Source organism: Odontomachus brunneus, unplaced genomic scaffold (assembly GCF_010583005.1).
Source record: "Odontomachus brunneus isolate Ranch 3 - 2012 unplaced genomic scaffold, Obru_v1 Obru_scaffold_006, whole genome shotgun sequence".
Lineage (NCBI taxonomy): Eukaryota > Metazoa > Arthropoda > Insecta > Hymenoptera > Formicidae > Odontomachus > Odontomachus brunneus.
In genome coordinates, this window is record NW_022639456.1 from 301,932 (window position 1) to 319,106 (window position 17,175).

General features: G+C 47.9%; 1 protein-coding gene across 1 annotated transcript in view; it reads left to right on the plus strand.

The window, feature by feature from the left end:
- Positions 1-262: 262 nt before the first annotated feature.
- Positions 263-17,175, plus strand: part of LOC116852798 (BMP-binding endothelial regulator protein-like) — a 38,934-nt gene continuing 22,021 nt past the window's right edge. Inside the window, exon 1 of the mRNA XM_032833476.1 lies at positions 263-502. The gene's annotated coding sequence lies outside the window, so the exon portion shown is untranslated. The remainder of the gene's footprint in view (positions 503-17,175) is intronic.

Sequence of the window (17,175 nt, forward strand, 5' to 3'; positions counted from 1 at the left end):
ATTCCGCTGTACTCCGCCGTACACCGCCGTACCGCCTGCGAGCAGAACGGCCGAGATTCGCGCGTGTCTTCGCGCTCGCCGCAAATGAGCTCGCGTCGCGGGTGCGTGCGAGCGAGGAAAACACATCCACTCCGCTGGCCGCTTTTGATCGGCTGCGCCAACCAGCGCGGTGTGTGTCGTCGTAACGCGAATCCGCGGCGAGGTGCAGCATCATCATCATCACCATCATAATCATCATCATCATCATCATCATCATCATCATCATCATTGTCGTCGTCGTCGTCGTCGTCGTCGTCGTCGTCGTCGTCGTCGTCGTCGTCGTCGTCGTCGTCGTCGTCGTCGTCGTCGTCGTCGCCGTGGTCGTCGGCGTCGTCGTCGTCTTCGTTCTCACCATCAGTGACTGCTGTCGTTATTGCGCGACTACCGACACGACGGCTGCTGAGGAGACGGCTGTAAAGGAGTACGACAAGCGCGAGCGAACGAGCATACTCGCGACGGACAGGTGAGTAGACGAGAGATCGGTCTCCGCGTACGCCAGGGGGTATCGACGTCTCGCCGAGATCCTCCGCAGACGTCTGCAGATTCGACGTTTGAATGGGCGAAAAGATTGTTTTGAGAAAAGCCGTTGTTGGGGGTTCGAGCCACGAGCACGTGGCGAATTATCGATGATACAGTCAATGAAAAATGTCGGGAGAAAGAACGGGCGATAGAATTTTAACAAGATTGAGAACAAGAGAATGAGTGCGCGCGCGTGTCTGTGCGTGTCAAGAATCATGATAAAATTACGAAAATAACGGCCGTGTTTTGCAAAGTATCGTGCTGCGTTGTGCATTCACTCCGATCGACTAGACATCCTAATGCCGAATCAACTGTTGACATTTACCGAGGGATTAAAGAGTCGACGTTCCGCCGACAGTTCTCTGTCGAGACGCACTTGCCGTAGTATTCACACACAGAGAGACGGTTCTCCCACCCCATAAATCAGCCGTGTAACGTTTGAAGGATAGCTCTCTCGTTCAGCGTTCAGCGCGACACATCGGGATAATTAAAAGTAGTATCGAGAGAAGGACACGCGCGCTCGAGAGAAGGATCCCGAGAACGCGGATTACAGCGGATCGGATGGACGGAACGAGCGGGCGGATTTTTAGCACGTGATATCACCGCGAGGATACGAACGTCACGACCAACGAGACACGTGCGAAGGCGACACGTGATTCCCGTTCGATGACAGCGATTCTCCGACAAAATCTCGATCCCCGCTAGGCGATCGGGCGCTCGCGGGTTGCCAGATATTGCCATCCGATACTTGAATTTTGATGTTTCTCGCGCGAAAGCGGCATTTGGCCGAGATCGTGGTCAAGAGCGAGAGTCGTCGTCGAGGCATTCGGAGATGAAACGCGCGCGAACACAGGGGAGCGATACCGCGGATGTTCGCGTCGCCGGAATACGGATACGAGACAATTTCGAACGCGTGAGTCACGCGTTTAGCGAGATGCGCGATCAAGTATCGGTCTTTGTTTACGTCAAGCGCGTCTCGCATACCATCCCGATGAGACCCTCGACTTCTTCCAAACAGCGCGAAATAACGTTCCGCGGTATGTGCGCGGAGAACGGAGAAATTCGCGAGACTTGTCAGCATCAGCTGTTTCGTCAGAGTCGCGCCCGATCGGTCGTTCGCGCGTAACCGGCGGCAGCACTTTCAAAAATGATCGTCGTCGAGAGAAGTTAGCGCTGGCGAAACGCTCGAGGATATATCGTCGCGTGGGTGCGACGAGGAAAGGGGAATCGATCGATTTTCGCGCGTTCGGTCGCCTCGTAGGCGGCGGGAATGCTGTTTTGTCTCTGAGAATCGTGCTCCGGGACACGTTTGTCGTGGCGGACGGATCTCGTGATTTGAATCCGTCGTCCTTTTTGCACACGCGCGAATAAGCAAACATCCCATAACCTTCCCATAACGGCGGGAGCCAATGACGGGAGGAAGAACAGAGTTTGATCGAACGCAATTAACCGATTGAATCCGATCGAATCTCAATCGAAGCGATATTGCTGTTTTAATCGTTTATTCGATCAATACGCACGGTCGATTAATCGATCAAGGCATAAACCACCGAGACTCGTTCGATTAATCAAACGAAATCGATAAACGGATAACAATTTAATCGGCAAATCTCGCGCGGCCGTCTTCGATCGAGTCGCTGGACCATCGCGAGACGCGCGAGGAAATCGAAACGAATCATTCGACGCGAGCAATTCCCAGAGAATAATGGCACGCGATAAATGGCTCATATCGTAGCGAGTATTACGATCTAGAGAGAGAGAGAGAGAGAGAGAGAGAGAGAGAGAGAGAAGCGGAAGATCGATTCGCAGTCCACGCGGTGTCCCCAACTCTCATCTCCTCGTTCCCGACCACTCGTCGTTCTTAAGCTCTTCGGAGTTGAGAACGATTCAATTGAAATGCCAAGCAGATCCGCTCGATCGGCTCGATTCCATCCCTATAGCCGCACCGGCGCACGTAGCGGCGACACGCATGCACGCACACGCAGCCGCTCGCGCACATTCTCGGGCCCTTCCTTGCAGCGCACCTGTTACGTTGTGTTGTCGTTCCGCCGCGGCGTGGCTGCACGCGACAGCTCGTGCCACTTACTTCCAGTTACCTCTCGGCAGTGTGAGCCGTCGGCCGCGTTCGGTCTCGGCGGAATCTCGCGGCGGAAGCTCGACGATCCGCGAGTCATGATCTGAACGCAAGATCGAAAGCGTCTCGCCACCCAATCGGACGCCCACGATTCACACAGGTAAAACAGATAGCGCGAACGGGGTCCCAAGATGACTCGAATACGTATTCTCTTTTTTTTCTCCGGACGCAGACAGACTCTGCTTTCGTTTCGGATCCGGGGTATCGATCTTATCGCAGGTTCCAGGAGTGGGTTCTCGAAGGTAGAAAGAATAGAGGAGAGAAAATTGCGCACAAGTCCGCAACCGAGTTCCCCAAAGAGCACAGTGAGTAGTACCTAACCTAGTAGGTAGACTCTCCGATCGATCGCTCCGAGCATCGTAAAAAAGTAAACGCGAGTATGCGATCGAATCGCGCAATATATTTCGTCACTTGACCTTTCTTGAACGGCGAGTGTCGTTAGAGAAATTAAAATGTCCTCCTAAACGGTTGCTTTTCTCGTAACTTTATCTCCGCTGTAGGAAGAACGGAGAAAATTCGCGCGAATAAGCGAAACGCACACCTCCAATTATAAAAGTACAGTATTTCTAATTAAATTCCAATTTCACGGCTTACGCACACATACGGCGAACGTTCTCGAGAGACGGATGGAAACAAAGGTGGCGCGCGAGTCGAGACCTCGCGTAAGTAAGAAGAAAACGGCGACGAAAATTCCTACGGAGATTATACCGGATTTAATGGCCGGGTAACACAGCGCGAGGCACTGTTCGAGGAGGAAAGAGATCGCGATCTCCCGAGGACGATCTCCGCGAGAGCGGCGTCTTCTTCCTCGGAGGCCTCGGATCGAAGCAGCCGACGAGCGCGAGCTCCGGTAAAGCCGCGCGAACGAGCGAGATGCGAGGTCGAGAAGCCTTCCCTCTCTCGGTCTCGCCGTCTTCCTCCCGCTCGATCCGGAGGAACCTACCAGCTCTATCCTATCTCTCTTTCTCTTGCCTCCTCCCCTCTCTCTCTCTCTCTCTCTCTCTCTCTCTCTCTCTCTCTCTCTCTCTGCACAGCACGCACGCACGTACTTACGCACGCACGCACGCACGCACGCACGCACGCACGCTCGCACGCACGCCTTTCCACTCGCGCACACAGTTTCTCCGGCCCATACTCGCGCGCGTCTCTTCCCAAGCGCGCTTCTGTGCGGCCGAGAGGACCCACGGAATCACCGCGGGTTTTTCGAAAAGCAAACAGAGGAAAGATCGAGCCTTGCTCGATCAGGTATAACGATAGCGAATAGGTGAAATTAGCCGCAAAGCGTAGAAGAGTTGGACGTTTTGGAAACAACGTGGACACGTAATGGTCCTCTCACGCTGGAAATACCGTCGGAAAATCGTCTCGTTGCTTCGCTGCCAATTAATCGTATCGTGATGCTATCGTCTTACTTTGCCTGATTTGTCACGTCGTAAATCGCGCATACATCAGCGACGTCGCCGACGGGCAACCGGATGCGCTTAAGGGCCAAGCCGCGGCAAGTACGAGAAATTACGATCTTGACGTTCGTAAATCCCGACGCTGACGTAAAGAGGAAGCGGATCGTTGTCGTTGAACCTCCATTATACCGTTCCCCACGTCCTTGCCTACGTAATTGGCTCTCCCTTTTTCTTCCTTTGTCGCGTAACACCTTCTCGAAAAAAAAAAAAAAAAATAATCTCGCGAGACTGCAGCATCGCGCGTGAACCGTAATTATTGACGGCCACTTTATCGTATTGATTATTCGAGAAACGCGCGCAGAACGCGAAAACATGCGAGATTAAAGTGCAAGTTGACGCAAAAAAAGGAAACGATACCGAAATCCCTAGTTGTAAATATGAATATTTCATAGAGAAACGAAGTAAAAACGGAATTAATAGAAATAGAAAGTGCTTTGCGTTGCTCGATACATGTACGGTGAATTGTTCAATTATTAAAAAATAGTCTCCCTAGTGGAAGAAACGCGAGATTCTAAATCGTTTGAAATTACGGGGAAGAGGGGACTTGTGTGGCTGAAACGAGCAAGTAATTTCTTTCGGGACGTGACGCAAGACGATGGATCAGTAATTCGAAACGCGCCTCGTATCTGCCGCTGATATTTCCCGATCGGTTAAGAGACTCACCGTCACGTCAGCCCGCATATATATTGGACATTTGCATTTTAATCTAGACTTCAATTAAGCAGTAGAGTACCCTATATCTTAAGGCGAAATGGCTCGCGTCGTCGCTATTGTTACACGAGTGAAATTTCATGCGGCTTATCGGGATCTTTTATTCCTCGGCTGCGTGCAATGTCCAATTCGGTCCCCCCGTACGCGATCAGTCTAAGACGCGATCAGTGACTGAGCCGATGATATTCCACTGATATCGTTGACAGGAACGGGACAATTGGACCGAATTAATTGAACTCGACGGCATTGCCGTTCGCTAATGACGTCTCATTAATCTCTATCGCGGCGTACGATCGATACTTTCGCGCGTGTTGTTCGCGCCACAATTTCGGTCCTTTGACGATCAAATCATCGGAAGGTATCATCCGAGGAGCCTACGCTCGTTCCGTTACGTATGACAAAATTGCTAGGACGTATTTTTAGGGACGCGCTTTCTCGGCTTGATTGAATCTGTATAACGCGTGTCTCGTCCCGTCGTCTCGTCCATAGTCTCGTTTTGCCGCGTTGAATGGGCAACGTGGATAATAATCGGGTGTTGCTTCGAAAATTAAGTCCCGCCTTCTGCGACCAAGTGGATTACGCGTCGCGAGATTGAATTTCGCAAGAATTAATGACATCTAAAAGTAAATTGAACTTCCCCGCTGCCGTGCCGTGCCGTGCCGTGCCGTGTCGTGTTGTGTCGTAGAGAGTTTTTAGGTGTTCCACCCTGAGCGATAAATTTTAACGCTTTAACATCTTACAAAACAAGCAAATCCCCCGCCGCATCGTGTAAATTTTAATTGAGGCTCCTCTCGAACAATGACGCGAGCGATTTTTAAAATTGCGATCGACAATCGAGGGGCGCATGGTCGAACGCCAAGAAACGAAGCACCCGCTCTCTTAAATGAACTCAATAATTTCGTTTGTCCTGAAATAAGTCGAGTTATACATACGTGTAAAAGAGATCGTATGCGTTGATACGTAAGACTGAGAAAAATTGAAAGACGAAAATTAATTAAAATACATCCCAATTAATAAAGCGCGCCAGTAAATGTTAGCTTGATTATTTTTTTACGAGTCTTTCTGCAAGCGCAGTATCTGCTTTCGTAATTATCGTCGTAAGCGAATTTAATTTAAATAAATGGCTGAAGGTGCAACCTAAAGATGCTCGTTGGAAGTCGTAATTCGGCGAGGGCCGCGAGGTTCGGCGGCGCGAGAGTATTTACTTTCATTGCCCCGATAAAATCGCCTCAATCAAAATCCATTAAAGTAATCGTCTTAATATTCATTTGCTTTTTCCGATCGTTTTATTGTATATCCCCAGACGGCGTAGTGAGAGAGTAAGAGAGAGAAAGAGTGACTGAGAGTGAGAAGGAAAAAAAACAGAGAGAAGGCGACGGACGTAAGGTCGAATTCTCGTTCGTGCGTCGAACCTCCTCCTCTCCGGGACTCACCGCCAGATGCATTCTTATACGAAGGCGAAACGATCGAAAGTATTATCCTTCGCTTTAAATCAGAGATAAGCGAGACCCGTCTCGTCCATTAAGGGCGAAGAATGCATAAGATACTATTTGGCCGTGCGTGGAGGACCGCGATAACGGATTGCACGTATAATGCGGTCGCGCTCAGCCGCGGCCTAAATACATGAATATCTAAGTCATCCATAGGGGAAGAGTCTTAGATGCGAGAGCTTGCGCTCAATTTTCGAATCAAACGCAATTTTAAACGTTCACGTGAAAACTCAGTTGGGAAAGGAAAGTTCCTCGAATCGGAGTTGGAACATCATCCGCCATTTGTAGGGGAAAAGTGAGCGAGTCAGACAGAAACTACAGCTCATTCAGTCTTAGAACTTTTCTCTCACTTCTAATAGAATTCCTTTTTAATTATCACTCACATCATCCCTAAAAATGTGGACAATCACCATGCTAACACTGACTGGAGGAACTATCGAGTCTCTGCGAAATCTCGGCATACTTGATTTCAGTGTTGCCGATGGATTTTACTCATTTAAATTCTATCAATATTTGTTCAATTGTACATTATCAAGAAATCAATGATTCTAAAATTAAACTAGATTATCTCTTCTCTTGACTTAACCTATACTCTGAAACTGAACTTTTCAAGTGTGATTACGCGCGCGACGATACTCGACATTGTTTCGAGTTGTTAGTTCCAATTTGTTAGCAAAGCAAACTATAATCTGAATTTACTTATGGGCAAATAATTAAGTGTATTTGCAATTTTCTCCGAAGAAACGTCGACTCGAAAATTCTCGGCTTTTTGGAGACTGAGTTCTTTCCCAGATATATTCATAGCAGTCTCGCGAGTAAGATGGATTTAAATTGCATCAACCGTTCTCGGCGAGCAATAGTCATCGTCTAAAATTAGTCGCAGCCTTATCAAGCGTGCCTAAAAATTTACGACGGGACGATAAGTTATGAATAAGTAAGCTATTTACACGAATAAATTGGAATCGCGTGTAGGTATACGATTCGTCGAGGGATTAGATGTAAAATTTCGCAAACCCGCGTTGTACCTACACAAATTCCACATTCACCGTTCGCATTTCTAACATTTTTCTGTCATGTGTAACGTGCCATCCCGTGCTTTATATGACGAGTTTTATTTCCACCATCCGGTGTCTCCTCGATTGGCATCCGTGATTCGCCCCCGGATTACATCTCAGGAATCCTTGCAAATGAGGTACTAGTCAAGAGAGAAAAAGAGAAAAAGAGAAAGTGGGTTTTTTACTTGCGTATTTGACGGGAGCAACTTTTCTTCCAATTTGTTGAAAGCATTGTGGAATTTTAAGCAGGAACTTAGAAATACATCAATTTAAGGATTCCTTATCCAGGGAAATTTAATATACAAAATCGTGGGATTTTTTTCAAAACAACACTTTTCCAATGAAATAAAAATAACTGTTGATATAAAATTACACGAGAAAACGATAGATGATCGTATAACAGAGAATCACGAAAAAGGCGTAGAAAAATAAGAGTTGCAAGTCCTCCGGCATTGGGAAATCATCGCGTAGCCCCGTTTATCCGTGGATCTCGATTGTCCCACTTGACGTTCGAACCTCTCCGAGTGAAGACGACGACGGTCGAGGGCGGTCGGCGTCACGAAGCGAGGCGTCACGCGAAAACGATCATTCGGGGGCGACCCGCGACCAAGCGTGAGAAAGTCTAAGCGCCATTGTTACGCGATTATATAGCGGGAGCACGAGGAGTCAAGGAAAAATTCCGTCGAGCATCGACGAGCGAGCGAGTGAGCAAGCAAACGCGCTGCGATTATGCGATTGCGAAAACCACGTCGGCCGCGCGAACTCGCGCGGGTTTCTCGCTCACGACGACTCTTCGTTCGCGATTCCGCGGTGAGGGTATGGCAGGTGGCAACGTGAGAATCTCGGATATTAATACGGCGGAGGAGGAGCCTATTGGAATTATCGCGTACCGAGTCGTACACCTTTTGCATCGCAAGCCCGTTGCAGTCTTCGCAACCATGTCCCGATAAAGGGACAATTTATCTTCTCTTTTCGCGATCCTAAATCTGCCGATTAAGAGCCGCGATTTTTCTCTGACGTGTCGACTGGATCGACTCAAAACTATTGAACAAGACTCCGATTATTACAAAACTGAATATCTTTTAGGAATTTGCAATTTAATAATTCCACTGACCCTCGGCGCGATATTTTCCTCTTGAGCGTCAGACACACGACGCCGGCGCGGCGCGTCCGTGTGGCGTCGGCAAAGTCGAATTCGTCGGGTTCGTACCGGTTTTGGAATTCCTGCCTATGGCGGCGCAACGCTCCGGTCAAATTTTATTATACCTTGATGTCATATTGTTACGTGGACAATGCGAGTGAAAAAAAGTCCATTTAATTCGAATGCGCGTGACCAGGATGAGGTGTAAACATTCCTTCGGATATGCGAGACACAGGCGCGAAAACATCTTGACTTGACAACACGTGTCCATGGAAGGTCGGCGGCACGAGAAATTCTAGATACGCGACCTTAAATCAAGCCGTTATTATATATGCCCATAAAATGGTGAGGATGGCACCGCGCGCTCTTCGCAAAAAGTGACATCGACGAGCGGCATAAAAGCGTCCTCCTGAGCACTCCAACGGCTCAAACATTGAAATTTCAATATTGATTCGCCGAGAGCGGTTCGGAACGTTTCTGTGTGCATAAATTATTATGGCCAGAGTGCGCAAAAGAACGTCTTCGAAAAAGGCCGCGCGTCTTAATGACTCTGGACCGTCCACGGGCGGGCGGACGGACGGACTTTGAAAAATAGTCAGAAATCCCCAAACGAGATTATTCCACTGCGGCCGGCTCTCTTCCTCCCCCCTCTCTCTCTCTCTCTCTCTCTCTCTCTCTCTCTCTCTCTCTCTCATTCTTTTTCTCTTTCTGTATTTATTTTTGTATTCTTGTTTCATTCTGTCACATACTATTCTTTATTATTTTCATACTATTCTTCATTATTTTTCATATCATGTTATCAACATTATCATTCCTCTAATCAAGTTTTTTATCGTTTTTCCAATACATGCTTAAATTTCCGTTTCTCTACTCTACTCTCTCCACGGTCCCGAAGTTTCACCGGTTTCTACGCTGATTTCCACGCCCATGTTCGATCGGCTTTGAGGAAAAAAAGAGAATGAAAAAAGGGAAAAGAATCGGCAAAGGAAAAGAGCTGCGATTGCGATCTTTAGGCGAATGGGACGATGAATGATCGTAGCGAGCGGCGCTTGATACCGATCGAACTTTTTCCCAACGTTTGCTTGTCAATTATCTCGCGCGCGTTATCCATACGTTATCCATACGTAAACAACAATCACGGCGGTCGCGTAACAATATAGGTAATTACGGCAGGCGCGTAAACGCCGCCGTCGTCGCGGCGCGACGCAATCGGAAAATTCGAAACATGTGTCTTATCGGCCGGGCGAGGAACGCCCATATCCCGTCCGAGAGATCGTAAACGCCGCCGATAAAGATCGGCTGCGTACTTAATGTTGCATTACATTAGCCTACAACAAACGATTGCTAAATGAGCGATTACCGCTGCCGCTCCGACCGATAATTACCGTCGAACAAGCGGTTATTACTGCGCCAGCGATAATTTATTATTACAGGCTCGCGTACTACGTGACTTACGTATCGTGTGTGCGTCTCCGTCCCTCCTCGCCACTGCAAAAAAACGTGCCGATATTATTGTTAAACAAGAAGCAATTACTGCGCGCTAAACGGCACGTCGGCTTAATTAATTTAATGTATGGCTGATATGTCATCGCCGGAATAGACGACCGATGAAAGTCGACCGCGACCGCCACGTGCCATTAGAGTGATCTCCCTGTGTCTCGGTACTTTCACCAAAATAAAAAAGAAAAGTTTCGGTTACTGTACGACGGCCACTGTGATTAGCCGCGGATAAGTATTAATCAAGAAATCATTCATAAACTCCGCGAGTGCGAACGATCGCGTTCACCCTCCGCAGAGATTCGTCTCTCTCTCTCTCTCCCTCCCCCTTTCTTTTTCTCTCATTTCTTCTATTTTCGTCTATCTTCTGGAGACGAGCGTTTGCGCTTTTGCCGCGTATTTCTTCGAAGCCGCGAAGAGTCCAAGCGCAAAACAGATCGTTCCATGGCGGAGAAAGAGACGAGTTGGAAAAATGCACGATTCGTTTCGCGATTTTTTCGCCACGTTGAATGCCAGCGAAAGAAACGCGACGGGCTTTCACGGCTGGAGTCGCTGGAAAAACGACCTGAACGCTCGAGTTTTTCCACAGCTGCACACGTGTATCCCGGGCGCCTCGCTTTAAGTGGTGCCGCTGAATACTGTATGTACGAGTGCGCTTAAATTAAGAGTTCCGATTCGCTGGAACGATTTTACGGACACACCGTAACTGTCTTTCTCGGAATAACAGTCGCGCGGGACGAAAAACTTTCCCGGGGAAAGATGCACACAGGGCTGTGGTGCGCCGCGAAGAAAATATACAAGAATGTCCGAAAATATATCGCGCACCACACCGCGCAAGCGGTGAGCTAATGCGTCGATTAATTGAATCTCGCGAGGAGAGATACAAACCGCACGTTGTACGGTAAAAGAGCGCACGCTGACCCCGCGATTGGAATCGCGTCTGGTTGCGTCTTACGCGCGCCAATTCGCTCGGACCGCGAATAGGAGGAACTTGTGGAGAGAACGCGTCGAGAAATTGCCGTATTCTTTGCGTAACTTGGATCGCAAGAGAAAATGTATCGGAACAGTGAGGTCAAAGTACTAATTTTCGGACAAATTTTCGAACCTAATTTTGGACATTTTTATCATCTTGATCCTCAAATACTAAAACCAAACGATTCAGCCTTTAGATACGCTGGGAGAAAAAAAATAGGAAATAGTAAGTTCAATGGGCACTAATAATAAATAATAATAAATAAATAATATTTTCTTGTATTAATGTAAAATATCTTTCAAGTAGGGAAATATATATTTCCTTAAAATTTGAAGAGAGAAAATCTGAACTTTTCACAAGAGCAATTCTATTTATTCTATTCTAGGTAAAAGAAGCGTAATGATGGATTCTGTGACGAGTTTGAAGAATATATAGTAACGTTGTACAAATCTTAACGCTTTCCCTTTCCCCGATACAACGGCAAAAATCGACCGATCTTGAGAGAGAGAAAAAGAAAAAGAAAAAAGCTCTTAACTAATGATCATTGTCGCCGAAATAATGAAGTACAAGGAGAATCGTTGGACTCGGAAGGAACGCAGCACTCTGAAAAAGGTGAAGGGAATCGCCCGGCGGTGTACGTGTAACACGGTCGACGTTGAGAGTCACGACATGAATAATGTCCGCGTCAGTCTCTATTTTCAATCCCGTAACTTCGCGAGAGCTCATCCTTACCCGAACGCGGAGAAAAAGCCGCGCGATGTAATCGTTAGCGCGCGCGATGCTACTCCTCTCTTTTTCCGCTCCTCGTCCCTCGCGCGGCACGCTGCGCACAATTGAAGTGGCTCAAGGCGGAAAATTGGAGACACTGAATATGTTCGCTTCATGTGCGTACAATGCATGATGTAAAAGAAGATTGCGCCCAAGTGTAAAAACGAGACGTGAAGTAGAGAAGAAGAACACGCTGACACGCTCGTGAAAATCTCAAGACGCGAAAAAGGATTTAGATCGCGCAGTGCGCGTGTTGAAAAATTAATCCTCGCTCAAGCGAGAGGAATTTACGCAAGATCGAAATCTCTTCTCTCTTCTCTATGTATGACACACTCTCAGTTATATATAATTTTCATCTCTCTCTCTCTCTCTCTCTCTCTCTCTCTCTCTCTCTCTCTCTTGTTCTCTGCCCACGGACGCCCGCGCTTCTCTCCCGTCCCGTCCCGATTTCCTTCCCCAGCACTGGCCAGCATTTTTTCCTCCTTTTCGCCCTTCAAGAACTGCCACGCTTAGATTAAGAGTTACAAGTCGCACGGGCAATTTCGCGAGCGCGGTGAGTCGTAACTGTCTTTCCTAGAATAACGTCCACGTAAATCGTAACTTTCTCGCCAAAGTCTGACCAGCGAGACGCGCATGGCAAAATATACAGCCGTAGTAAAAATATACCAAAGGCAATAATACGCGCCGAAGAAAGTCGGATATAAAGGACGACGCGATCCACGTTTGCTGCGTCTTATCGCACTTCGCAATCGCCAAGTTGAGCGCAAAAGCAACAAAATCTCGAAAATGAAACAAATTCATCACCCGGCCGAAATATCTTTCTCGACAAAATTGTGAGAGAGCGGCGCTCAGCCGCGGGTCTCGCGAGCGCGCATCGTCAAGTGCGGAATCATAAATCCGCGTGTATCACGGTGCATCGGTATCCACGACATCCATTTAAATCAGCCTCGGTGCCGCAAGGTGTTTCCACCGCGATACACTTCTCGTAAGAGCGACCGAGCGGCCTGTCGGCCCCCGTCGTCCTCTGCCCCCAGCTCCCCTCCCCTCCCTTCCCGCTGCTCTCGTCCGTTGCACGTGCACTGCGCTGCGCTGCTGCACCAGTCCGTAGGCTTACTCGCTTGCTCGCTTGTTCGCTCACTCGCGCTTTTGCGCAAGCTGCCGCGATTTTTCTTTTCCTTTTCTTTTTTTTTTTACACAGGGGCACACGCTCGCGCTCGCGCTCTTCGGCCACACTTGCGCAAATGAGCACATCGTGCAGCGACGCACAGTGCAAAACGAAAGAGAAAAAGACAGAGAGAAGGAGAGAGGGAACAAGAGAGAAGTGCAGGTATGAGAGGAGGGCACATAAACACGAGCACGTGTCCGTGAGCGGCAAGAGAGGAAAAAGGTGAAGGGCTGGGAGAGCAAAGAGAGAGAGAGAGAGAGAGAGAGAAACGAGAGGAGTGCTACCACCGAGAGGTTCCCAGAGTGTGGAACGGAGAAGAGATCCTCTTCCGAGCGCAGTAAAGAGCGCAACTAACGTTTCGCGCATGAGACGCGCGCGACATTAGGTAGTACGACGGCTCTTACCTTGCGTTTCGCGTACGTTCTAAATTTAGCGCATGCACGCACGCACACACATACACCGCGTGTACAGTAACGAAAATATATAGAATCTGTATGATTGGCACTCGCGCGCGCGCGCGGACGGCAGAACGGCGATTAGCGCTTTATCGACCACCACTGGCTGAATACTGGCTTCGGGAACGCCGGGGAAAAAGGAGATATCGCGTATCGATAAATGTAATTATTGTGGCCTTTGGGTACCCAAGGAAACACTTGAAAAGCGAAATATGCAAATCGGCGCGACCAATCGTATCGAGTCGTTGCGTCAGCAGAACATCCGGCTCTCAATTACCGCGACGTCAATTATCTTGGAAAATTTATTGTGCCGCAATGCGACTCGCGAATAAGCGCGAAACCGAAAGCTCTCCTAGAGAGAAGCAGAGAGAGAGAGAGAGAGAGAGAGAGAGAGAGAGAGAGAGAGAGAGAGACACACTCACGTCACACTGTAAGTCGCTCATAACCTGCAATGTTTTTCGAGCTTGCGATCAGCGCACGATCAAAAGACCCTTCAGTCTTTAAATTCCGCAACATGAACATCTCGACTAGAAATTTATCCCATGGTCCTGGTTAGATCGGTCTCAATCAGTTATTTCATTTGTATAAAGTTATATTATAAGGTTCTGATAAATCATGTAACGCAGAGAATATGATAAGTAGAACCTTATCTATATATGTATAATAGAACATTTATCCGTATGTAACAAACAATTACTCTATAAGGGCCTGCAGGAAATGTAAGCTACTATGAATCCTCTCCCTCCCCTTGATTTTATCCCTTTGTGACAACCCGGGCAACGTCAGGTGATTTTAGTTAATTAGTAATAAATATTATTAATAATTAGAAGCCGATAACATCATCTTACCAAACAACTGGTTTGGAGATCAACCTAAAGAGGACCATGGGATAAATTTCTAGTCGGGATTACGATTCTAGCATGCGACCGCGTACGTTTCGAATTTTCAAAGATGTTCGTGGAGACACACCCGGACGCGGACCGAGCTAATCAAGCTGCTCCGCTTAATTTCTCCGGAGTTGGCGCACCAGGCTGCCTCGTAAATCAAACCTTGACATTTTGTCTACTCACGCGCAAGCTCAGCCGACCAATAACCGGGCGCATACCTGACGAATGGATAATTTAGTCACAGCCGTGTATCGGCAGTGCAGAACGCGAGCCCGTTTCAAAGAGCATGTATCGATACATGCTCTGCTCGTTTCGGTATCATCAGCGATGCGGCGATGGCGCGACGAGTATTATTAGAAATATGAGCGAGACGATGTTTTGGATAGTCGCGGAAATTAATAGCAAGAGTCACAAAATTATAAGAAATAACACGGTGACTTGCGTATCTGTTTGTCGCGCAAATCGGAAAAGAGAACAAAATGCGTTGACGCTCGTCGTAATGCATAATTATTTTTAACATCGATCGCCAACTATCGCGAAAAAAGAGTACGCGTACTCTTCTGATATTTGTCACCTCTTTTTTATAATTAATTTATAATTAATAAATACTAAATAATTAATTAATAAATTTATAATTAATACCATGAACAAATACCTCGCAACTGAATTATTTTTTCTGTATACCTTTACAGTAATAATTGACAGTACTCTACGTATTCTACGTGAAAAAAAGACGCATGTAAGATAATACGTAAGCAATTGTGAGATCACAACCCTGTATCGTCTAGGCGGACGCCTGTTCGGATTCCTACGGTGCTCACGATCTAATTTGCCGCGGTACGGTGCAACGAGCTTCCTAGGAACTTCCCTTTGGGGCGCCGCTTGTTACGAGTTTATTCGCCGCTGTCGAGATTCGATCGGCACGCTTAGTCGGCGAATTAGCGATGCGCTCAGAAAAAACGTATTCGAAGCAGCTGGAGCCCAGAGTCGCGTCATGACGGATCCTAATTAAAGTCCGGAGCAAAACGAGAACGATCGTCGGGAGGTGATGGCGGTGAAGGAAAGGAGGAAGAGGAGGAAGAGGAGGAGAAGGAGCGGTAATAACGGCACTGAGTGAAAGTGGTAATGACTATTAATAGTTAAATAGTACGCGCTAAGACGACGGCGAAAACTGCGACCGCCGCCACCGGCCGTCGCGTCCTCCCGACGCCGGAATACCACCACGGCGTGAATTTCAGATTCACCGTCTCAAGGAGTACCGAGCGATGATAGATCCCCGATATGGAAATTTGATAAACAGGAATATACGGAGAAATCTGAGAAAGTATCTAATTGATGCGCGAGCCGTTACTTCGGGTTTCTCCATCGTGAAAAGCAGATGGGAAATTCACCAAGACGCTTAACGCACAAAATGTTTCCTCAGGGAGAGGAACCAACGTGCACCTCGAACTTACCAACCTTTGCTAACGTAAATCACTGAAACCCGCGCACTCAGAAAGGAAGGAAAGCTCCACGTTGAGACGACGATCGAATCTTGCGCGCGCGAGAAACAATCATCACGTTCCATGGGAAAAATCCTATGACGGATTACGGGGATAAAATGTCATCAGCGCAGCGTGGCAATGAGTCACAATTTCTATTTAAACGTACGCTAATTACGCTACCGTGCGTGCGAGAGTGCAGGCGGCGACTATACGAGCCTATTTCCTTCCTGAATAAATACGGACGCTCTGATAAATGTTGTCCAACATTGTCGCCGCGCTGAAATACAAGTCAATGACAAGTGGCGTGAATTGTCGACGGGGTCGACGGGAGCCGGCGCGGAAGTTTCAGGTGGAACCCGCCAGCAGCCTCCACCTGCGTAACGCGCACGAGTTTATTAATCACGCCTTCCTCGTAATAGAGCTGTGCTCCACTTACGACTACTGTTCGCTCCGTGAACTCGACGTACACTTTCGTGCACCGGCAAAATTTTCCACGCTGATGTTTTATGACTGTCTGCCCGCCTGCCCGCCTGCCTGCCTGTCGCGCGGGTACGAGAATAATCGCGCCGAACGCTCCGGATCATGACGATACGCCAAGATACTCGCGGACTGCGCTATTGTTGACTGTGCACGCGAGAACACCTTATCCCACGTCCCGGTGATCAGCGACGTCAGCAGCGACGCGATTGGAAGCGGTTTTATTCAAAAATTCGCGGTCACCGCGACGGTGACTTCGATAACTGCGATTCTCAACGCGACTCTCTTCACCGTAACGTAATCTCCCCGTATTATTTTTCTCGAGAGACCCTAGGGAGATGATATAAATTTACCTTTCTACATTTCTGGGAATAACGCAAATCGGAATATATTATACGTTGGCAAACATACGAAAGAGAGAGAGAGAAAGAGAGAGGCGAGCGTTAATATCGACAACGTCGACGATTATTTACTCCGTGCTGCTTTCGTGTTTATTGCGTTTCTGGCATTTATGACCAAACTATCAAACTTCTAACGCGTATCCGAATATTTGAATAAACGAGTGGCGAAGAAATCTATGACCCACTTCGATACACGTGTCGAACGTTTAAATATTTTGAATTTCGCGTTGAGTTTATTCGAGTAACATTCGCTACTCGAATATCTACAGCCTCGCTTGAATAGTTTGAGCCGCGTGGCGGAATTCACGCGCAGGCATCTACGGGCGCTCACGGTTTTTCGCGCGAGGTGTTAACAGTCCAATTACACTGCCGGCACCTGCGATTTGGATTAGATCACCGATCGCTGTCTGCGTATAAACCACTTGCTACGTGGTACAAGAGGGGGAGATAGTGGGAGAGAGAGAGAGAGAGAGAGAGAGAGAGAGAGAGAGAGAGAGAGAGAGAGAGATAGTTCTTCCTTTC